Source organism: Oryx dammah, unplaced genomic scaffold (genome assembly GCF_014754425.2).
Source record: "Oryx dammah isolate SB20612 unplaced genomic scaffold, SCBI_Odam_1.1 HiC_scaffold_29, whole genome shotgun sequence".
Classification (NCBI taxonomy): domain Eukaryota; kingdom Metazoa; phylum Chordata; class Mammalia; order Artiodactyla; family Bovidae; genus Oryx; species Oryx dammah.
The window spans coordinates 50,514,643-50,534,291 of record NW_024070213.1 but is presented as its reverse complement, the minus strand read 5'-3'; the positions used below and the strand labels follow the sequence as shown (position 1 = coordinate 50,534,291).

At 42.5% G+C, this 19,649-nt stretch overlaps 1 long non-coding RNA gene across 2 annotated transcripts in view; it reads left to right on the top strand.

Annotated features, from left to right (window-relative positions):
• The window catches only part of LOC120858650, a 35,959-nt gene extending 30,377 nt beyond the window's left edge, over positions 1 to 5,582 (top strand). For both annotated transcript variants that reach the window (XR_005719920.1, XR_005719921.1), the window contains 2 exons: positions 4,503 to 4,655; positions 5,085 to 5,582. This is a non-coding gene — a long non-coding RNA (uncharacterized LOC120858650). The remainder of the gene's footprint in view (positions 1 to 4,502; positions 4,656 to 5,084) is intronic.
• The last annotated feature ends 14,067 nt before the right edge of the window (positions 5,583 to 19,649 follow it).

Here is a 19,649-nt window from a genome sequence, read left to right as displayed (position 1 = left end):
GAACTATACAAAAAAGATCTTCACGACCCAGATAATAACAAAGGTATGATCACTCACACTCACCTAGAGCCAGACATCCTGGAATGTGAAGTCAGGTGGGCCTTAGGAAGCATCACTACAAACAAAGCTAGTGGAGGTGATAGAATTCCAGTTGAGCTATTTCAAATACTGAAAGATGATGCTGTGAAAATGGTGCACTCAATATGCCAGCAAATTTGGAAAACTCAGCAGTGGCCACAGGACTGGAAAAGATCAGTTTTCATTCCAATTCCAAAGAAAGGCAATGGCAAAGAATGCTCAAACTACCACATAATTGCACTCATCTCACATGCTAGTAAAGTGATGCTTAAAATTCTCCAAGCCAGGCTACAGCAATATGTGAACCATGAACTTCCAGATGTTCAAGCTGGTTTCAGAAAAGGCAGAGCAACCAGAGATCAAATTGCCAACATTTTTGGATCATGGAAAAAGCAAGAGAGTTCCAGAAAAATATCTATTTCTGCTTCATTGACTATGCCAAAACAAAGCCTTTGACTGTGTGGATCACAATAAATTGTGGAAAATTCTGAAAGAGATGGGAATACCAGACCACCTGACCTGCCCTTGAGAAACCTGTATGCAGGTCAGGAAGCAACAGTTAGAACTGGACATGGAACAACAGATTGGTTCCAAATAGGAAAAGGAGTACATCAAGGCTGCCTTGTCACCCTACTTATTTAACTTATATACAGGGTACATGATTAGAAATGCCAGGCTGGATGAAGCACAAGCTGGAATCAAGATTGCTGGGAGAAATATCAATAACCTCAGATATGCAGATGACACCACCCGTATGGCAGAAAGTGAAGAGGAACAAAAGAGCCTCTTGATGAAAGTGAAAGAGGAGAGTGAAAAAGTTGGCTTAAAGCTCAACATTCAGAAAACGAAGATCATGGCATCTGGTCCCATCACTTCATGGCAAATAGATGAGGAAACAGTAGAAACAGTGTCAGACTTTATTTTTCTGGGCTCCAAAATCACTGCAGATGGTAACTACAGCCATGAAATTAAAAGATGCTTACTCCTTGGAGGGAAAGTTATGACCAACCTAGACAGCATATTGAAAAGCAGACACATTACTTTATCAAGAAAGTTCCATCTAGTCAAGGCTATGGTTTTTCCAGTGGTCATGTATGGTTCTGAGAGTTGGACTACAAAGAAAGCTGAGTGCTGAAGAACTGATGCTTTTTAACTGTGGTGTTGGAGAAGAGTCTTGAGAGTCCCTTGGATTGCAAGGAGATCCAACCAGTCCATCCTAAAGGAGATCACTCCTGGGTGTTCATTGGAAGGACTTATGTTGAAGCTGAAACTCCAATACTTTTGCCACCTGATATAAAGAGCTGACTCATTTGAAAAGATCCTGATGCTGGGAAAGATTGAGGGCAGGATGAGAAGGGGACGACAGAGGATGAGATGGTTGGACGGCATCACCGACTCAATGGACATGGGTTTGGGTGGACTCCGGGAGTTGGTGATGGACAGGGAGGCCTGGCGTGCTGTGGTTCATGGGGTCACAAAGAGTTGGACACAACTGAGCGACTAAACTGAACTAGCATACACTCAGCTGTCTCAGTGGGGATTGGGGAAAAAATTTGAGTTGATTTCCCTGCCCAGCTGAATGCATTTCTTAGGCTCAGAGTCTGAATTCTGACTCTACAGTGGCCAACAAACCCTGTGAGCTACGGAGAAGAGGGAAACTAAAATGCATTCCTTGGGAGCAAACTGAAACTCGCCTGTCAAGGAAGAATACACTGGGATCTTCATTCTGCAACTAAAGATCCCCCATGCTGCAACTAAGACCGAGTGCAGCCTAATAAATAAATATTTTTTAAAAAATACACTGGGATCCACTCCAGAAGATGAGTTGCAGATATACCAAAGAGACAGATAGAGACAATGGGGAGGGATATTGAAAGTTGACAAAACCAGGACAAGAGGATCAGGTTGATACAAACACCTAAGAATTTCTGCCCCTGGTCTCAGATGTTTTATACACTGGGCAGGAGAGGCCCAGGGCATAGGGCCTATGAGATATTTGGGACTTTTGAAAATATTTGGGGTCTTGCAAAAATACTGCTCTAAAATACAAAGAGAAAAATCTCAGAATTTAAGTTAATGAAGGTTGCTGTGCTGTGCTTAGTCACTCAGTCGTGTCCGACTCTGTGATACTATGGAACTGTAGCCTGCCAGGCTCCTCTGTCCATCGGATTCTCCAGGCAAGAATACGGGAATGGGTTGCCACGCTTCACTCCAGGGGATCTTCCTGACCCAGGGACTGAACCAGCATTTCTGTCTCCTGCACTGGGAGGCAGGTTCTTTACCACTAGTGCCACTTGGGAAGCCCCTAGTATTTAAAAGCATGAACCCTGAAGCCACATTGCCTGTGGTCAGATCCTGTCTCCTCATTTACTTTGTGACTTCTGGCCAACAACACCTGAGTTGTTGTTTATAGTCTCCCTGAGCTTCTATTTCCTCATGTTCTGTAATCCCATATATAAGATGGGGATAGTTATACTACTAACTTTAAAGACTGTTGTAAAGGTTAAATGAGCAAAACACTTAGATACGTGCTTGGCATACTCTAAGGATGTGTACTGAGTGTTATTGTTATTATCATTGCTTTCTTACTTGTAAAGAATTCCAAAATGTGAAATTGTAGCCAAATTAAATGAATTTCTCATGAGTTTCTCAAATTAAATGAAATTAAAGTAATTTCAGGGCTTCCTTGATAGCTCAGTTGGTAAAGAACCCACCTGCAATGCAGGAGAGCTGGGTTCAATTTTGGGAAGATCCCCTGGAGAAGGAAAAGGCTACTCACTCCAGTATTCTTGGGCTTCCCTTGTGGCTCAGCTGGTAAAGAGTCCGCCTGCAATGCAGGATCCCTGGGTTCAATCCCTGGGTTGGGAAGATCCCCTGGAGTAGGGAAAGGCTACCCACTCCAATATTCTGGCCTGGAGAATTCCATGGACTGTATAGTCCATGCAGTTGCAAAGAGTCGGACACTACTGAGTGACTTTCACAGGAAAGTAATTTCAAAAGCAAAATTATAAGAACTCTTTCCAAAAGATTTCTTAAAACACTGTATCAAGCAAATACAAATGTAAAGAAAATAGTGTCAACCATGACCAACTCATGGCCAATCTTGTTTATCTACATCCCTACCCACTGCCCTGCCCCCAAGCCAGGATTATTTTCAAAAATATTCTAGACATGCATCCTATCATTTTGTTTGTAAATATTTCAACATATACTTTGAAAAGACTCTTAAAAAAATATAACCACAAAAACACAAAATATAACCCCCAAAACCCAGTAAATGTAAATAAACAATAAAATTGTAATACCATCAAATATCTAGCCAGAAGTTCAAATATGTGTGTTTATTTATAGAGCTGGGTTTTTTAAAATAGTTGTTTGAATTAAGGTCCAAATGAAGTCTAGTCATTGTAAATGAATGATGTTTCTTAAATGCCTTTTGATCTTCTTACTAACAATTTTTCTTGTTGAATAAACGAGGTGTTTGTCCCATGGAATTTGTCATAGTCTGGATTATGCTACTTTGTACCTTTCAGAGTCACTTCACACTCCTTTTTTTCCTAGTATTTCCTCTGAGTTCTTTGGTAGTCAGACCAAGTTACCTGATTAGATTCTTATGTAATCAGCATTTTTTAGAAACCTCAGTCAGAGGACCTCTATCAGGAAGCACACAGTATCTGCCTGTATTTCTTTTTGAGACATTTGCAACCACTAATGATCATTGCCTAGATCCATTAATTCATTCAATGCTATAAAATGGTGATATTATAATTCTATCATTCCTTCTTTTAATAATTGGAATACTATAAAAAAGAAATGTTCCTTCGTCAATTAATTGGTTACCCCAAAGCATAGTTTGTATAAAAGAGGCAAGGTAAATGTTTGATTCTTTCTCTTTATTAACAGTTTTCAGAATAGTAGAGGGTTGTTTGCTATTTTGGTCACAGTTATTTCTTCATAGTATGGTTATATTACAATTAAATATACAGTTAACCTCTTTTTTTTTAAACTTGCTTTCACTGTTAAATTTTTTTTTATTTAACATAATTTTTCTAATTATATAAAATATCAAAAGATACCTTGAATCTGAAAAAGAAGGTATATTCAACGACTAGCTTGTATTTCTATTCTTTCCAGTTTCTTTTTCTCCCTATAGATAACTGTTCATTTTAATGGTATATTTTCCTATTGTCCTTTTCTCTGCCAAATAAGTAAATATACATAAAGATTTGTATCTCCCTCTTTTTAGATAAACATTGGCATATTAAACCCTCTTTTCTCTATCTTGAGCAAATAACATAGCAAAAATTTTTAAAGTATATTTAATATATGATGTGGTGCTATTTTAATGTTTGCTATAATAAGCAAGCAGGCCTACACAAGCTTTAAAAAAAAAAAAAAAAAGCCCGCTGCTTTTATCTTTCCAGCCAGATAAGATCCATCTCTAAACCAGGCCAGTTTGAGGTTCATAGAGTGATTGAAACCAGCCGGCTGAACGAGGGAAGCTTCGTGGAAAGGATCCCAGCGCAGAGTTCTATCCTGAACGCCAGACCTCTGTGTAGGGCTTGGGCTTTCAGAAGGTAAGATGAATGATCTCATTAGGTGGACCGTATTAGCTGTTTGACTCTTACCAAATACAGCACCTTAGAATGCGACTTACAAAAACAGCACCTTAGCATGAACACTTTCTGTGCTGGTTTGTGGTTTGCGGCTCAAAACATCCCCTTGTATCGGAAGAGGTGGACTCTAGACCCAGAAGCGCATCGGCCGGCAGGGGGCGGGGGCGGGGCCGCAGGTTGGTTGTGGGTGGGGCTAGGGCGGGGTCTGACTGTTTAGCGGGGCGTGGCCGGACTCCCTCCGGGCGAGGAAGGTGGAAAGCTGGCTAGGCTGGGTGGCGTGGAGTGAGCGTCTGCTAGCCCACCGAGCTCAGCCTGAGCAGCTGAGGCTCTTCCTGCGGGATGATTTTTCCGTCTAAGCCCAGTTACCCCTCTTCTCTCTCGCGGCCCCAGAACCTGGTGTACCAGGCACCCGAGAAGGAAGAGAGGCTGGTGGAGTGAAGGAGCGAAAAGTGTCTAGAATAATCTGGAATATTCGTCCTCTCTTCCGCACAGTCTCAGGCTGCATCTCTGTGACCAGGTCTCGCTGGGAGGTCTGTCTTCTATTACACTCAGCGTCTACCCTCTCTGCTTCCTGACTTCTTTGCTCAGACTAATTTTGATGTTCATTAGAAAGTGTATTTCCCCCTGCATTGACAGCGGCCCCGTTACTGGGATGGAAAGAGGAGGAACATAATAATCTAACCTCCAAAGAAGGCTCCGCCGGGGATTCTCAAGTCTCTTGACTCAGAAAAAGGGCAGGCATGAATGATCGCACATTGATGAGGGCATATACCCACGTAGAATTCTGTGTGGCTTTGAAAAAGAAAGACGGGTAGATCTATAGGTACCTATATGGAAGAATGTGTATAACATATTGATGACTACAAAATAAATCAAGCTGCAAAATTATGTGCATGTTTGTAAATGTATTGGAAAAGTGCATAGTAATGTTATCAGAGATTTCTTCTAGGAAGTGAGGTTGAAGAATAATTCTATCCCCGACAATGCTTTCTGCTGCAAGTAAAGAACACCTCAACTCAGTGGCTCACACAATAAGAAAATGTATTGCCTTCAAAACAAGAAGTCCATGGGGAGGGGGACCCTGGGGTTGATCGGTTCAGCAGGTCAGAACACCATTGGAGACCTAGGTTCTTTCCATCTCTCTGCTTTGCCATTCTCTGGGAACAGGCTTTGTTTTCTGGCAGCTCCTCTAAGGGGCTTACTTGCAGCAGTCTCAGGAGAAGCATCCATACTTAGAATCCTCAGCAGAGAAGGCCAAAGGCACCGAGTGAAAGTCAATTTTGATCAAACTTCACTTGTCAGGGGAGTCTCCTGTCTCCCAGGAACAAGTCTGTCTTAGCACCCCAGCCGCACTTTATCACTGGCTGGAAGCCGCCCTGGGAAGCACAGCCTCAGGTGCTCAGAGACTGTCAGTCAGTTAGGGTACCTGTGGAGAGCTGAAAAAGCATTCTCTCTTTTTAGGAATAAATGCCCCAACAGACTTTTCCTATGTGTTACAAGGATTACATGTCCGTGTGTAAACCAGCTGAGACCACTATGATTGACAAAGATAGACCAATAAGGACCATGCCTTCAAGATGGTCAAATGCCCATCTCCCCAGAAGCCTGTGTCTGTTGGGTGGAAGACGGGAAACTGCAAAAATATTCTTTCTGTTCAGTTCAGTCAGTTAGGAAGAAGAAAGTGAGCACGTATTACTTATATAATGATAGAATAAGAAAGTTAAGAGAATGGGATTTAGCATCAAAAAGAAAAATATTTGATTCCGTTTTTGTGACTTATAATCTATAGTCTTGGGCAAGTAACTTAACATCTTCAGGTCATTATTATTAAAAAGTTGAAAGTTATTGTCATGTTTTAAAAAATATAGAATACATTAAAGAGATATAGGTTTCTTTTGTCCTAGGGAACAAATTATTTCATATCTAAAGATTCAGAAACATATGTGTTATATACCACTTTAGGTCTAGTTATTATTTTAATATTTCAAAGAACTGGAAAAATACATTTCTTCTATAAGCACAAAGGAAAAAAGTCACAATGATTTATTTTTAGCAAGCTGAATAAAAGGTCCTTCTAGTTCCTTTCAATTGGTTTGCTGTTTAGAATGATAGAATAATATATTTCCCAGAAGGTTATAAGTTATGAAGTTCTGTGGCTGTTTTGAAAATAATCAGTTTAGTTCTGTTTAGTCATATAGTTAAATATAATCTTAGCTCTTAATAATTTAAAATTATATGAAAGCCCAGTATCTTAATATCACTTTAAGATATGCTAAAAAACTAGGAAGCTGGGGAATCTTGATTTATTAGTAGGTTTAGGTTTAGATATTTTCCAAAAGATACTGGGTCTTGCAGAAATGAAGTGGTCTTTAGAATGTAAAGTAAGAACTCAGATACACCCCCAAACTCTGATGAGATCTTAGTAGGATCATTTATCTTTGCTGCTTTTTAGTTTTCTTGTTAAACAGCTTGTTAAACTAAGCTGTTTAAAGATTTCACCATATCAGTTATGTATTGCTGCATAAAAAGCCCCTGAAATTTAATGACTTAAAACAAGAATCCTTTAATTTCCTCAACATTTCTTTGGGTTATTCATTTAGACTGAGCTCAACTAGATGGATGTTCTGCTGGTTGTCTAGGCTCACACCTGTGGTGACAGTCATCTGGTTGAGAGCTGACTGATCTCTGAGGCCTCAGCTGGGATACTCATCCTCCAGGAGGCTAGCTCAGGCTTCCTCACATGTCATTCTCAGGGAGAAAAAAGGGCAAGCCCAGTGTTCAAGCACTTTTAATTCTCTGCTTGTATCATGTGCTGAGTTGTGTGTGCACGCTCAGTTGTGTCTGACTCTTTTCGACCCCATGGGCTGCAGCCTGCCAGGCTCCTCTGTCCATGGGATTCTCCAGGCAAGAATACTGGAGTGGGTTGCCATTTCTTTCTCCAGGAGATATTCCTGACTCAGGGATTGAACCCACGTCTCCTGTGTCTCTTGCATTGATAGGTGCATTTTTTACCACTGAGCCACCTGGAAAGCCCCTGCTTGTATCATGTCTCCTAATATTCCATTGGTCAAAGCAAGTCCCATGGCCATACCACATGTCAGTGTGGGAGGGGTCGACCTAAGAGACTGGATCTGGGAAACAGTGATAGAGTGGGAGCCATTATTGTAACAATCTGCCCAAGGAACAGCACACAAATCAATCAGCAAATAGAGAATTACTGCAGATTCTAAATTCTAAATGAGTTATAGTCATAAAACTTGAGGGTAAGTAAAGCAAGTTACTCAGAGTACATTTAAAACTGCACAATACCTGGAGAAAGGAGTGGTTTTGAATTCAAAGTGAAATTTATTAATATAGCAAAATTGTCATTCATTTGACATCTGCTTGGCTAGAAATACCCTCCCCAGGTGAAAGGTGATGTTGACAGTCCCACTCAGACTCTAGTCTCATCTTGACCACCCATCTTAGGAGCTTCTCTGCTCCCTTCATTTCTTTTCCTTGCACCTGAAATCAATTGTCTTTATACATTTAAAAGAGTTTGTATGTTTTAACTATACATACATTTGTTTATTGTCCTTTCCTCCAGTACAGTATATAGAAAGCTCCATGATGACAAGAACGATGTCTGTTTCACTCCTAATCTGTACCCAGCATCTAGCATGGGACTTGACATATAACAGGACCAAATAAATGTTTCTTGAGAAGTGAGTGAAATGATGGACTTCTCTAGTGGTACGGTGAATAGGAATCTACCTGCCACTGCAGATGACAAGGGTTTGTTCCATGGTCTGGGAAGATTCCACATGCCACAACGCAACTTAGCCCATGCACTACAACGACTGAGCTGCTTTCTAGAGCTTGTGAGCTGAAACTACTGAGCCCATGAGTGAGCGCATTCAGCCTAAAGCCTGTGCTCTGCAGCAAGAGAAGCCCCTTCAGTGAAAAACCCATGCACCACAATGAAGAGTAGCCCCTGCTCATCACAACTAGAGAAAGCCTGTGCAAAGCAACTGAGATGCAGCATGGTCAAAAATAAAAATAAATACATTTAAAAGTTTGGGGGACTTCTCCGGTAGTACAGTGGGTAAGAATCTGCCTGCCAATGCAGGAGACACAAGTTTGATCTCTTGTCCGGGAAGATGCGACACGTGCAGGAACAACGATCCATGCACCTCAACTCCTGAGCGCAGGAGCAATGATCCATGCACCTCAACTCCTGAGCCCACATGCCACGACTACTGAAGCCTGTTCACATGAAGAGTAGCCCCCGCTCTCCAAAACTAGAGAAAGTCCATGTGTAGCAACAAAGACTCAACACAGCCAAAAATAAATAAATAAATGTATTTTAAAAGGTTTTGAAAAGCGAATGGAATGAAAATCCACACGAATGCAACACATACCTCCTGATGTGTCCCAGAAACATGCATCTTCTGTTCTGAAACTACAGTGACCTTTCCCATCTCTTAATGGATGATTCATCCTGTCAATAATTTGCCAGGGGAGGGCAGTAGCTCCTTACTTTAAACTCTGGTCTCCCTATACCTCTTCTGTGAACCAATTCTTCTCTGAACTGTGGCAGAATCAAGTCCCATGGATTCTACCTGAGCTCAACCTGAGCTCTGCCTCCCACCCTCCCTTCTACCATTCCTTTGGGGGCTTTGTCACTTCTGATCAGGATTCCCAACTTAGCCTCCAAACTGGGCTCCTTGCCAGCCGTCTTGCCCAATCCCACCTCACCTTCTTGTCAGCTGCCAGAGACGTCATCATAAAAATACTTGAAAAATTAATTCTTGGGTGAAAAACCTCCCCCAAACCCAGAGAGAAGATCAAGTTCAAACATTTTGGCGTGAAGTTCAAGGCGCTTCACAGTCTGCCCTGAGGTCCCTCTCCTGGCTCCTCTCTCATCACCGGCCCTCCTTCCTCCCATGCAACCCCTGCCCCAGCCGTGGGGAATGTTCCAGTGTCGAATAAATGTGCCTACCCTGCCAGAATGGCTGTAACTTGATGCCAGCTGCCTCCTTGACCTGGCATTTATTTCTTCACTTCTCCCCCACCTCATGATCTCCTTTATCGCTGCTCAGACCTGACTCAGAATTAAATTCTCTGTCTGTGCAGCCTCCACTGTTCACATCTCTATTAAAACTCTCAAATGTGATATTGTAAGTCTGCAATCCCAGTTCCTACTGTTTCCAACAAGCAAGGAGATTTGTTGAATAAAATGATTGAAGGAAGGAGGAAAACAAGAAATTAAACATAAAAAAAAAGTGTTTTCCACAGATGGCACCCCATCCTTCACCTCTTTCTTCCTTCTGCCTCTCTATTAGGCTGGATAAGTTACTCTGGGAGGCCTTTTGTGGAGAATATCTGTGGTAATTGTCTGCCTGACATCCCTTCCCTCTTTTGCAAACAGCATCCTTCTTCCTTGTAGAAAAACCTTCCCATTTAGTGTGTGTGTGTGTGTGTGTGTGTGTGTGTGTGTGTGAATGGCTTAGTTGTGTCCGACTTTTGTGACCCCCATGGACTGTAGCCCACCAGGTTCCTCTCTCCATAGAATTCTCCAGGCAAGAATATGGGAATGGGTAGCCATTCTCTTCTCAACCAAAGGGTTGACCCTGGGTCACCTGCATTGCAGGCAGATTATTTTACCATCTGAGCCACCATGGTTTTGCTCATATCCAGCTCCCAAGGGACTCTGTGTCCTCAGACATAATGATTGGCTTAGGATTGGGCACATGACCCAAATGAGACCATTCAAAATCCTCCTTGAAAAAAAAGTCTTCCTTGAGACTTTTCTGCCAATGGGATTTGGGGAAATGCTCTCCTGCCTCTGAGGAGACTAAGCTGGTAGGAGGTAAGTTGGAGCTGCCAGTGATCATTATATTCTCCAGTGGAGAAGACCTGTTTAACAGAAAGGGAGTCTTGATAACATCATTTGAGCTCCTGGATCAAGATGTGCCTGAAGCCAACAGCCTTTCCTTCCCATGGGTAAATGAGCTGTCTTTTCATTTAATCTATTTACTTTTGTGTTTATGCCAATTGCACCTGAAAGAATCCCCAATGATTTTATTTTTTGAATAAAAATGCTTCATTATTATCTCACCTTTACTCTGAGAAAGTGTGGATTAGACATGAAAAGTAAGGCACTGCTCTCACAATATCAGGTAGGAGGTAAAATCTTTGGGTGATGAAACTATGGATCTCTAGCCTCTCTTGGTTCAGTTTCCATGAGTCAGAGCAGAGTCCTGGGTCAGAGCAGCTTCATTCTTGTCTGGTTGTAAGAAATCAGGCAAACCCATTTCCAAATGTAAATACCAAAATTCATTCCTTTGGCCAAGTTTAGCTTTTTTTGGCTTAGTTCTCTTTTGGATTGTAAACATTCTTACTGTTGCAGATACTATCCGTATGGCCACTTTAAAATGTCTGGGTTAAGAAGCCTGGTGCTTGGTACTTCCCTAGTGGACCAGTGGCTAAGATTCTGAGTTCCCAGTGAAGGGGCCTAAGGTTGGATTCCTGGTCAGGGGACTAGATCTCACGTGCTGCAACTAAGAGTTCACATGCCACAACTAAAGATCCTGAAACAGCACTGCCAAATAAATTAATTAAAAGAAGAAGGAGAAACCTGATGTTCCTTCTCCAAGTACTAAAGCCATGGGCCTTTCCACCTTGTTCCCCCTGCTCCCAGTGATTTTCACAAACCATAAAGTTTATTCTTATTAATGTTCAGAAAAATCTAAAATGAGCACTTACTCCTAGATCCTTCTGTCAAAGTCCATCTCAAGCACAGAAGATGTAGCACGGCTGCTGAATAGAAATAATAGGAAACTTGAGAAAGGCCTCACACATTTTTGGGGAACCAGTTGGTGCTTGTGGGTGCATACTCAGTGGCTCAGTTGTGTCAGACTCTGGAATCCCATGGACTGCAGCCTGCCAGGCTCCTCTGTCCATGGAATTTTCTAGGCAAGAATACTGGAGTGGGTTGCCATTTCCTACTTTAAGATCTCTCCATATACAGGGCTTCAAAGGGTTTTTTTTTGTTTTTGTTTTTTTTCCCCAAACAGAGAATCCTTCTTTAGATGTTCTTAGTAAAATTATGGGCCATTTTTGGAAAGAGAAACTGTAAAAGAGGCAGGAGTGACAAGACTCAACTAGTACAAAAATCTGCTTTTAAACTGTTGTTGGCAGCTCAAAAGAGGCCTCTGAACCCCTGGGGTGATGCTGAGAAAGGAGCACAGGTGACATGCCCGCCAAATACAATCAGCTGGACTCTTTCACTTGAGGACAGCTTGTCTAAAAGTGTCCATGAAAAGTTGGCATTAGAAAGGAGTGTCCAGGAGGCCAGGAACACGAGCTATATATGGCTTGCTCATTGACCTTCTTTTCTTTTGCTCTGTAGCAACCTTGAGATCACTGCCGAGTGAGCCCCTTCAAGGGGTTCTCTTTGAGATCAGGTGCAAATCTTCCATCTCATAGTTACCAATAAACATGCTAGGAGACTTCCTTGGTGGTCCAGCGGTTAAGACTCCTCGCTTCCAATACAGGGTGCGTGGGTTCAGTCTGGTGGGGGAACTAAGATCCTGCATGCCGCACAGTGCAGCCAAAATAAAAAAATAAACAAGGCTGGCTCTAATCTCCCTGAAACTTATCTTGGGTCTATGCTTATGAAGCAATACACAAACTTGGCAGCTTACAACCTCGTGCCATTTACCACCTCACAGACTGGTATTCAGGGATCAGCCAGGCTGAGTTCTCATCTGAAGGATCAACAGAAAAACCTGCTTCCAAGCTCATTTTTCTTTTTTTAAATTAACAGATTTTTTTTAAATTATGTGTTTATTTATTTTGCTGCATCAGATCTTATTCTCTTCATGTGGGGTCCTTCGTTGTGGTGCACGGTGGTGCATGGACTCTAGTTGTGTCCCAAGGGCTGAGTTGCTGCAGCACACAGGCTTTACTGCTCTGCAGCATGTGGGATCTTGTTTCTCAAACCAGGGACTGAACGGTCCCTGCATTGGAAGGCAGATTCTTAGCCCCTGGCCAGGGAAGTCCCCTTAACTTTTAAAAAGGAGTTTCTTTTAAAATATGGTTTGCATTCATGATTCAAAATTCAAGAGATACCAAAAGATATATGCAGCCAAAGTCACACCCACCTCTGTCTCCACTTCCCTAGTCCTCCCTCACTGGAAACAACTATTGTTACTACTTTGTAAATCCTTACACAGATAAAATCTATACTTATAAGCAAGATTCTTTTTCTCTTTTCTCTTTTTAAAGACAAAAAACAGAATGGTAGTATGCTCTTCATGTGGCTATATACCTTGCTCTGGCTTATTATACTTAAAAATGATTTTGGAGACTGTGCATATTAGCACATAAAAGCTTTCTCATTCTTTTTCTGGAGGCCAAGCATTTCATTTTATGGATATGTCGTAATTTATTTGGACTTCCCCTGTGGCTCAGCAGTAAAGAATCTGTTTGCAGTGCAGGAGACGTAGGTTCAACCCCGGGTTAGGAAGATCCCTAGGAGAAGGAAACGGCAGCGCATCGCAGTATTCTTGCCTGGGAAATCCCATGGACAGAGGAGCCTGGTGGGCTACAGTCTAGAGGGAGCTGCAAAAGAGTGAGACATGACTAAGCAACTAAACAACAACATAATTTATTTAAATGGTCCTGTCTTGCTGGATGCTATAGCTGAATGTATTTCTCCCAAATTCATGTTTCATCCTAATGCCCAGTGTGATGGTATTAGGAATGAAGCCTCTGAGTGGTAATTAGGTCATGATAATGGAGCCCTCCTGAATGGGATTAATGTGTTTATAAAGATTAAGATGTGTTTACAAGTGTCAGACTTTATTTTTTGGGGCTCCAAAATCACTGCAGATGGTGACTGCAGCCATGAAATTAAAAGACGTTTACTCCTTGGAAGAAAAGTTATGACCAACCTAGATAGCATATTCAAAAGCAGAGACATTACTTTGCCAACTAAGGTCCGTCTAGTCAAGGCTATGGTTTTTCCAGTGGTCATGTATGGATGTGAGAGTTGGACTGTGAAGAAGGCTGAGCGCCAAAAAATTGATGCTTTTGAACTGTGGTGTTGGAGAAGACTCTTGAGAGTCCCTTGGACTGCAAGGAGATCCAACCAGTCCATTCTAAAGGAGATCAACCTGGGGATTTCTTTGGAAGGAATGATGCTAAAGCTGAAACTCCAGTACTTTGGCCACCTCATGCGAAGAATTGACTCATTGGAGAAGACTTTGATGCTGGGAGGGATTGGGGGCAGGAGGAGAAGGGGATGGCCAAGGATGAGATGGCTGGATGGCATCACTGACTTGATGGACACAACTCTGAGTGAACTCCGGGAGTCGGTGATGGACAGGGAGGCCTGGCGTGCTGGGATTCATGGGGTCGCAAAGAGTCGGACACAACTGAGTGACTGAACTGAACTGAACAAGACTCCACCTAGATCCCTCTCCCCTTCTACCAGGTGAGGACACTGCAAGAAGATGGCCCTCTACGAACAAGGAAGTGTGTTCACATGCGACATCAAATTTATTGGTGCCTTGATCTTGGAGTTCCAGCCTCCAGAAATGTGAGGAATAAATTCATGTTGTTTTTCAATCAACTCTCCATCCGTTTTTCCCTACTGTCTTATGTTTCCTGTCCTAGGACACGGCCAGTGTTACCAGTTTCATTTGTGAATTGCCAGAGAAGGTTCATGAATATTCAAGCATGGACATATAAGAATAGATAGAGAAACAGATGTTAGATCAGTTGATTCATCTATTGGTATCTTTTTTTACACGTTATTACACAAAAGGAAATGCTAACCCACTCCAGTATTCATGCCTGGGAAATGCCATGGACAGAGGACCGTGGCAGGCTATAGTCCACGGGGTTGCAGAGGGTCAGACACAGCTTAGTTAGCAACTAAACAACAACCACACACCATATTCATATGTACACCCTGCAGAACAATGGCTTTTTAGAAAACTCAACAATATAGAGCAATCTAGAAGAAATTGAATGCTTTTAAGAATGTGTTATTCAGTAAGCTGATTATGTGAACATTTAAGATGCACGTGGGGACATGTCAAGAATTTTGAGTTTTGGTTCTTTCTTCTTTACAACTGTGAGGAAGTGAAGTTACAATCATGCTGCCATTCCAGCCAATCACTGAGAGGCTTCCCTGGTGGCTCAGATGATAAAAATGTGCCTGTAATGTGGGAGACCTGTGTTCGATCGCTGGGTCAGGAAGATCCCCTGGAGAAGGAAATGGCAACCCACTCCAGCCTTCTTGCTTGGAGAATTCCATGGACAGAGGAGCCTGGCAAGCTACAGTCCACGGAGTTGCAGAGTCAGACATGACTGAGGGACTAATGCTTGATGGAGAGGTGTCACAAAAGCACAAAGGACTGGGATGAATTTGCCTACAGGATTCTTAAATGGGGTGACACGTGAGGCTGCAGACCGAGCGTTTCTAAGACTATAGGCACTTTCAGACTGGTTTTGAATGCACGTTCACATACAGTGTTGTGTTAGGGTTCTCCAGAGACAGAACCAACAGAATGTGTACGTTTGTATGCAGAAAAAGATTTAAGAAATTTATAAGGAGCTGGCTCACATGGTTATGTAGGCTGATAAGTCCAAAATCAGCTGTGTGGATGAGCAGTCTCAAGACCCAGAATTGCTGACGATGCAGGTGAAGTCTGAAGTTTTTGCAAAAAGGAAAATGTTCTGAAGCTAGATGGTTGCACAACAATATGCATGTACTTGACACCACCAAACTACATACCTCCTGCTGCTGCTGCTGCTGAGTCGCTTCAGTCGTGTCCGACTCTGTGCGACCCCAGAGACGGCAGCCCACCAGGCTCCGCCGTCCCTGGGATTCTCCAGGCAAGAACACTGGAGTGGGGTGCCATTTCCTTCTCCAATGCATGAAAGTGAAGAGTGAAAGTGAAGTAGCTCAGTCGTGTCCGAAAAAATGGTAAATGTTATGTGTGTTTTACTGTGATTAAAAAATAAATTACATCACTTAAAAAACAACCTTTTATTGTTTCACTATTTATGTGAGTCAAATTTAGGAGCATGAGACTTCCTGATGGTCCAGTGGTTAAGACTCTGTGTTTCCACTATAGGGGGCACAGGTTTGATCCCTGGTTGGGAAATTAAGATCCCAAATGCTGCAGTGTGGCCCTCCAAAAGAAGATATTTAGGAGCAACTTAGCTGGGTGATTCTGGTACAAGGTCTCAAAGTTGCAGTCAGATGTTGGCTGGGGCTGCAGTCATCAAAGTCGTCTGAAGGCTTAACTGGGGTTGGAGGATCTCCTTCCAAGATCCTTCCATGGGACTTACATGGCTGCTGGCTGATGGCCTTGGGTCCACACTGCTTATTGGCAGGAAGCCTTAACTTTTCACCACATGAACCTCTCCCTAGGGCTGCTTGAGCATCGTCATAACATGGCAGCCAGTGTCCTCCAGAACCAGCCATCCCATCCTCGTGAGAAGCACATGTCATTTATGATTTAGCCACAGATGACTCATATTTATGCAGCATCCTCTTTGTCAGAAGTGAGTCACTGAGTACTGTTATGCTCAGGGATATTAGTCTCCACCTTTTGAAGGGACTAGCGTTAAATAATTTGTAAACATGCTGTAAAATCACTCTGGCATTCAAACTGAAGTAGGAAGACATTCTAATAAAAACCACTTAATTTCTCTAAGCGTTTATTTGTTCAAATGACATAAAGGTTCTGTTTGCACAAATGTCAGTGACCAAAGTGACGAAGTACGTGACTGGTCTGGTCTGGGTCTCCTTGAACTTCATAGTATGTGTTCAGTTCAGTTCAGTTCAGTTCAGTCGCTCAGTCGTGTCCGACTCTTTGCAACCCCATGAATTGCAGCATGCCAGGCCTCCCTGTCCATCACCAACTCCCGGAGTTCACTCAGACTCATTACTCTACCAAAAAAAAAGATGGATTCTGTTTCCCAGGGGAAGGGGGATGGGGTGCTAGGTAGTCAAAGGTGGCCAGATATCCACAGTACACACCACATTAACTCAGAAAGTGTTAACAAGAGGATACTCCCACAAAGGCATTGCCCTCTGACCTGAGTTAATACTAATTAACCTCATATTCATGAAGTCAGTTAAAGGAGTCAGCATTTTCTTTCTTTTTAATTTTTAAAAATTGTGATCTGGGAATTCCCTGGCAGGCCAGTGGTTAAGACTCCTCACTTCCATTGTAGGGGGCACAGGTTCAGTCCTTAGATGGGAAATTAAAATCCCACTTGCCTTTTGGCACAGCCAAGAAAAAAACAAAAGACACAGAAGAGAAAATTCACCATTCTAACCATTTTCAAGTGTCCATCTGAGTGGAATTCGGTACATTCACATTGGTGTGCAACCACCACCATCACACAGCCACAGAACTCTCTTCATTTCCTCAAACCGAAATTCTGGGCCCACTGAACACTAAGTCCCCGTTTCTCCCTGCCCACAGTCCCTGGTAACCGCCATCTGCTGTGTGTCCATGAATTTGCCTGCTTTAAGCATCTCATATAATGGAATCATGCATATTTGTTCCTTCGTGTCTGACTTCACTTAGCACAGTGCCCTCCCAGTTCATCTATGTTGTAGTGTGTGTCAGAATTCCCTTCCTTCTTAAGGCTGAACAATGTCCCATTGCAGGTTTCCCAGGTGGCACTAGTGGTAGAGAACCTGCCTGCTGATACAGGAGGCGTCTAGTATTCTTGCCTGGAGAATCCCATGGACAGAGAAGCTTGGCGGGCTACAACCCAGAGGGTCGCAAAAAGCTGGACACGACTGAGCCACTTAGCATGCAGGCACTGCCCCAGGGCAGGTATAGACCACACTCTGTTTCTCCGTTTACCCTTCGGTGAACACCTGGATTGGCTCCACCTTTTGGCCCTTGTGAATAATGCTTCTATGAACACAGAAGTGGAGTCCCAGCATTTTATCAGTCTTCAGCAATCAAAGACTTTATTCAAGGATTTAGGTCCTAGTCTCTAGCCCTTGCAGGTGTGTCAGAGGGAAAGGGCACCGGATGTGCAGGCAGAAGATGGAGGTTGACGTCTCCAACCCGCCTCACATCAGCTACATGCTCTTGAGTGACTTGCCTTACCTCTCTGAACCTCATTGGGTTTCCTGGAGACTCAAAGGAAATAATAAAAATCGAATGACTGTGCAGCCACTATGGAAAACAGTATAAAGTTTCCTCAAAAAAGTAAAAATAGAACTACCATAAGTTCCAGCAATTTCACTCCTGGATTTTATCCAAAGAAAACACTAATTAGAAAAGATATGTGCACTCCTATGTTATTGCAGCATTCTTTATAATAGTCAAGATATGGAAGTGACTTAAATGTCCATTGATAGGTGAACAGATAAAGAAGAATACTGTTGCTGTTGTTCAGTCACTAAGTCGTGTCTGACTCTTTTGCAACCCCATGTACTACAGCCCTCTAGACTCTTCTGTCCATGGGATTTCCCAGAAAAGAATGCTGGAGTGGGTTGCCATTTCCTTCTCCAGAGATCTTCCCGACCCAGGGATCAAACCCGCATCTCCTGCAATGGCAGATGAAATCGTTATCACTGAGCCATCAGAGAAGCCCAAAGAAGAATTACTCAGCCATAAGAAGGAATGAAATCTTATTATTTGTGATCAACCTAGAGGATATTATGCTAAGTCAGGTAAGTCAGACAGGAAAAGACAAATGCTGTATGATTTTACTTAAATATATAATCTAAAAAATAACAAGTGTGCAAACAACAAAGTAGAAACAGCATCATAGATGTGGAGAACAAACAGGTAATTGCCAGAGGGGAGGGGCCTGTGGGAGAAGGAAAATAGGTGAGGCAGACTGAGGCACAAACTTCTAGTTGCAAAATAAATGAGTTACACATATAAAATGCACAGTGTGGGGAATATAGCCAATAATAATGCAATATCTCTGAGTGGTAACATAACATAATCAGGCTTATCTTGGCGATCATTTTGAAATGTATAGAAATATTGGATAACTATGGGCTTCCCCGGTGGCTTAGCAGTAAAGAATCTGCCTGCAAGGCAGGAGTCACAGAAGATGCAGGTTCAATCCCTGGGTCGGGAAAATCTCCCAGAAGGAGGGTATGGAAACCCACTTCAGTATTCTTGCCCGGAGAATCCCATGGACAGGAGCCTGGCAGGCTACAGTCCACAGGGTTGCAAAAGAGTCAGACACGACTGAAGCGACTTATCATGCATGCACATGTGTAACAGGTTGTGTAACGGGAACTAAGAGAATGCTTTAGATCAATTATACTTCAAAACCAAACAAACTCATTGAACAAAGAGATCAGGGTACTTCCGATTTGTATTTACCAGAGACAGAGGGCTTGGGGGTTGACAGAAAGGGGAATTGATGAAGACAATCAAAAAGTACAAACTTCCAGACTTCCAGTTATAAGATAAATATGTACTAGAGATGTAATGTGTGTGTGTGTGTGCACTTAATCAGTTCTGGCCAACCCTTTGCGACCCCATGAACTGTAGCCCACCAGGCTCCTCTGTCCATGGGATTCTCCAGGCAAGAATACTGGAATGGGTTGCCATTTCCTTCTCCAGGATATCTCCCCGACCCAGGGATTGAACTCTGGTCTCCTGCACTGCAGGAGGATTCTTTACCATTTGAGCCACCAGGAAAGCCCAGGGATGAGATGTATAACATAAATATAATTAACACTGCTAGGTGTTTTATATGAAAGTTATTAAGAGATTAGTAAATTCTGAGTTCTCAGCACAAGGGAAATTTTTTTTTCTAATACTTGAATTTTGGTTCTGTATGAGACGACAGATGTTCACTAAACATATTGTGATCATTTCATGATCTATGTATGTAAATTATTAGGCCATACATCTTGAACTTATACAGTTCTGTATGTCAGCTATATCTCAATAAAAC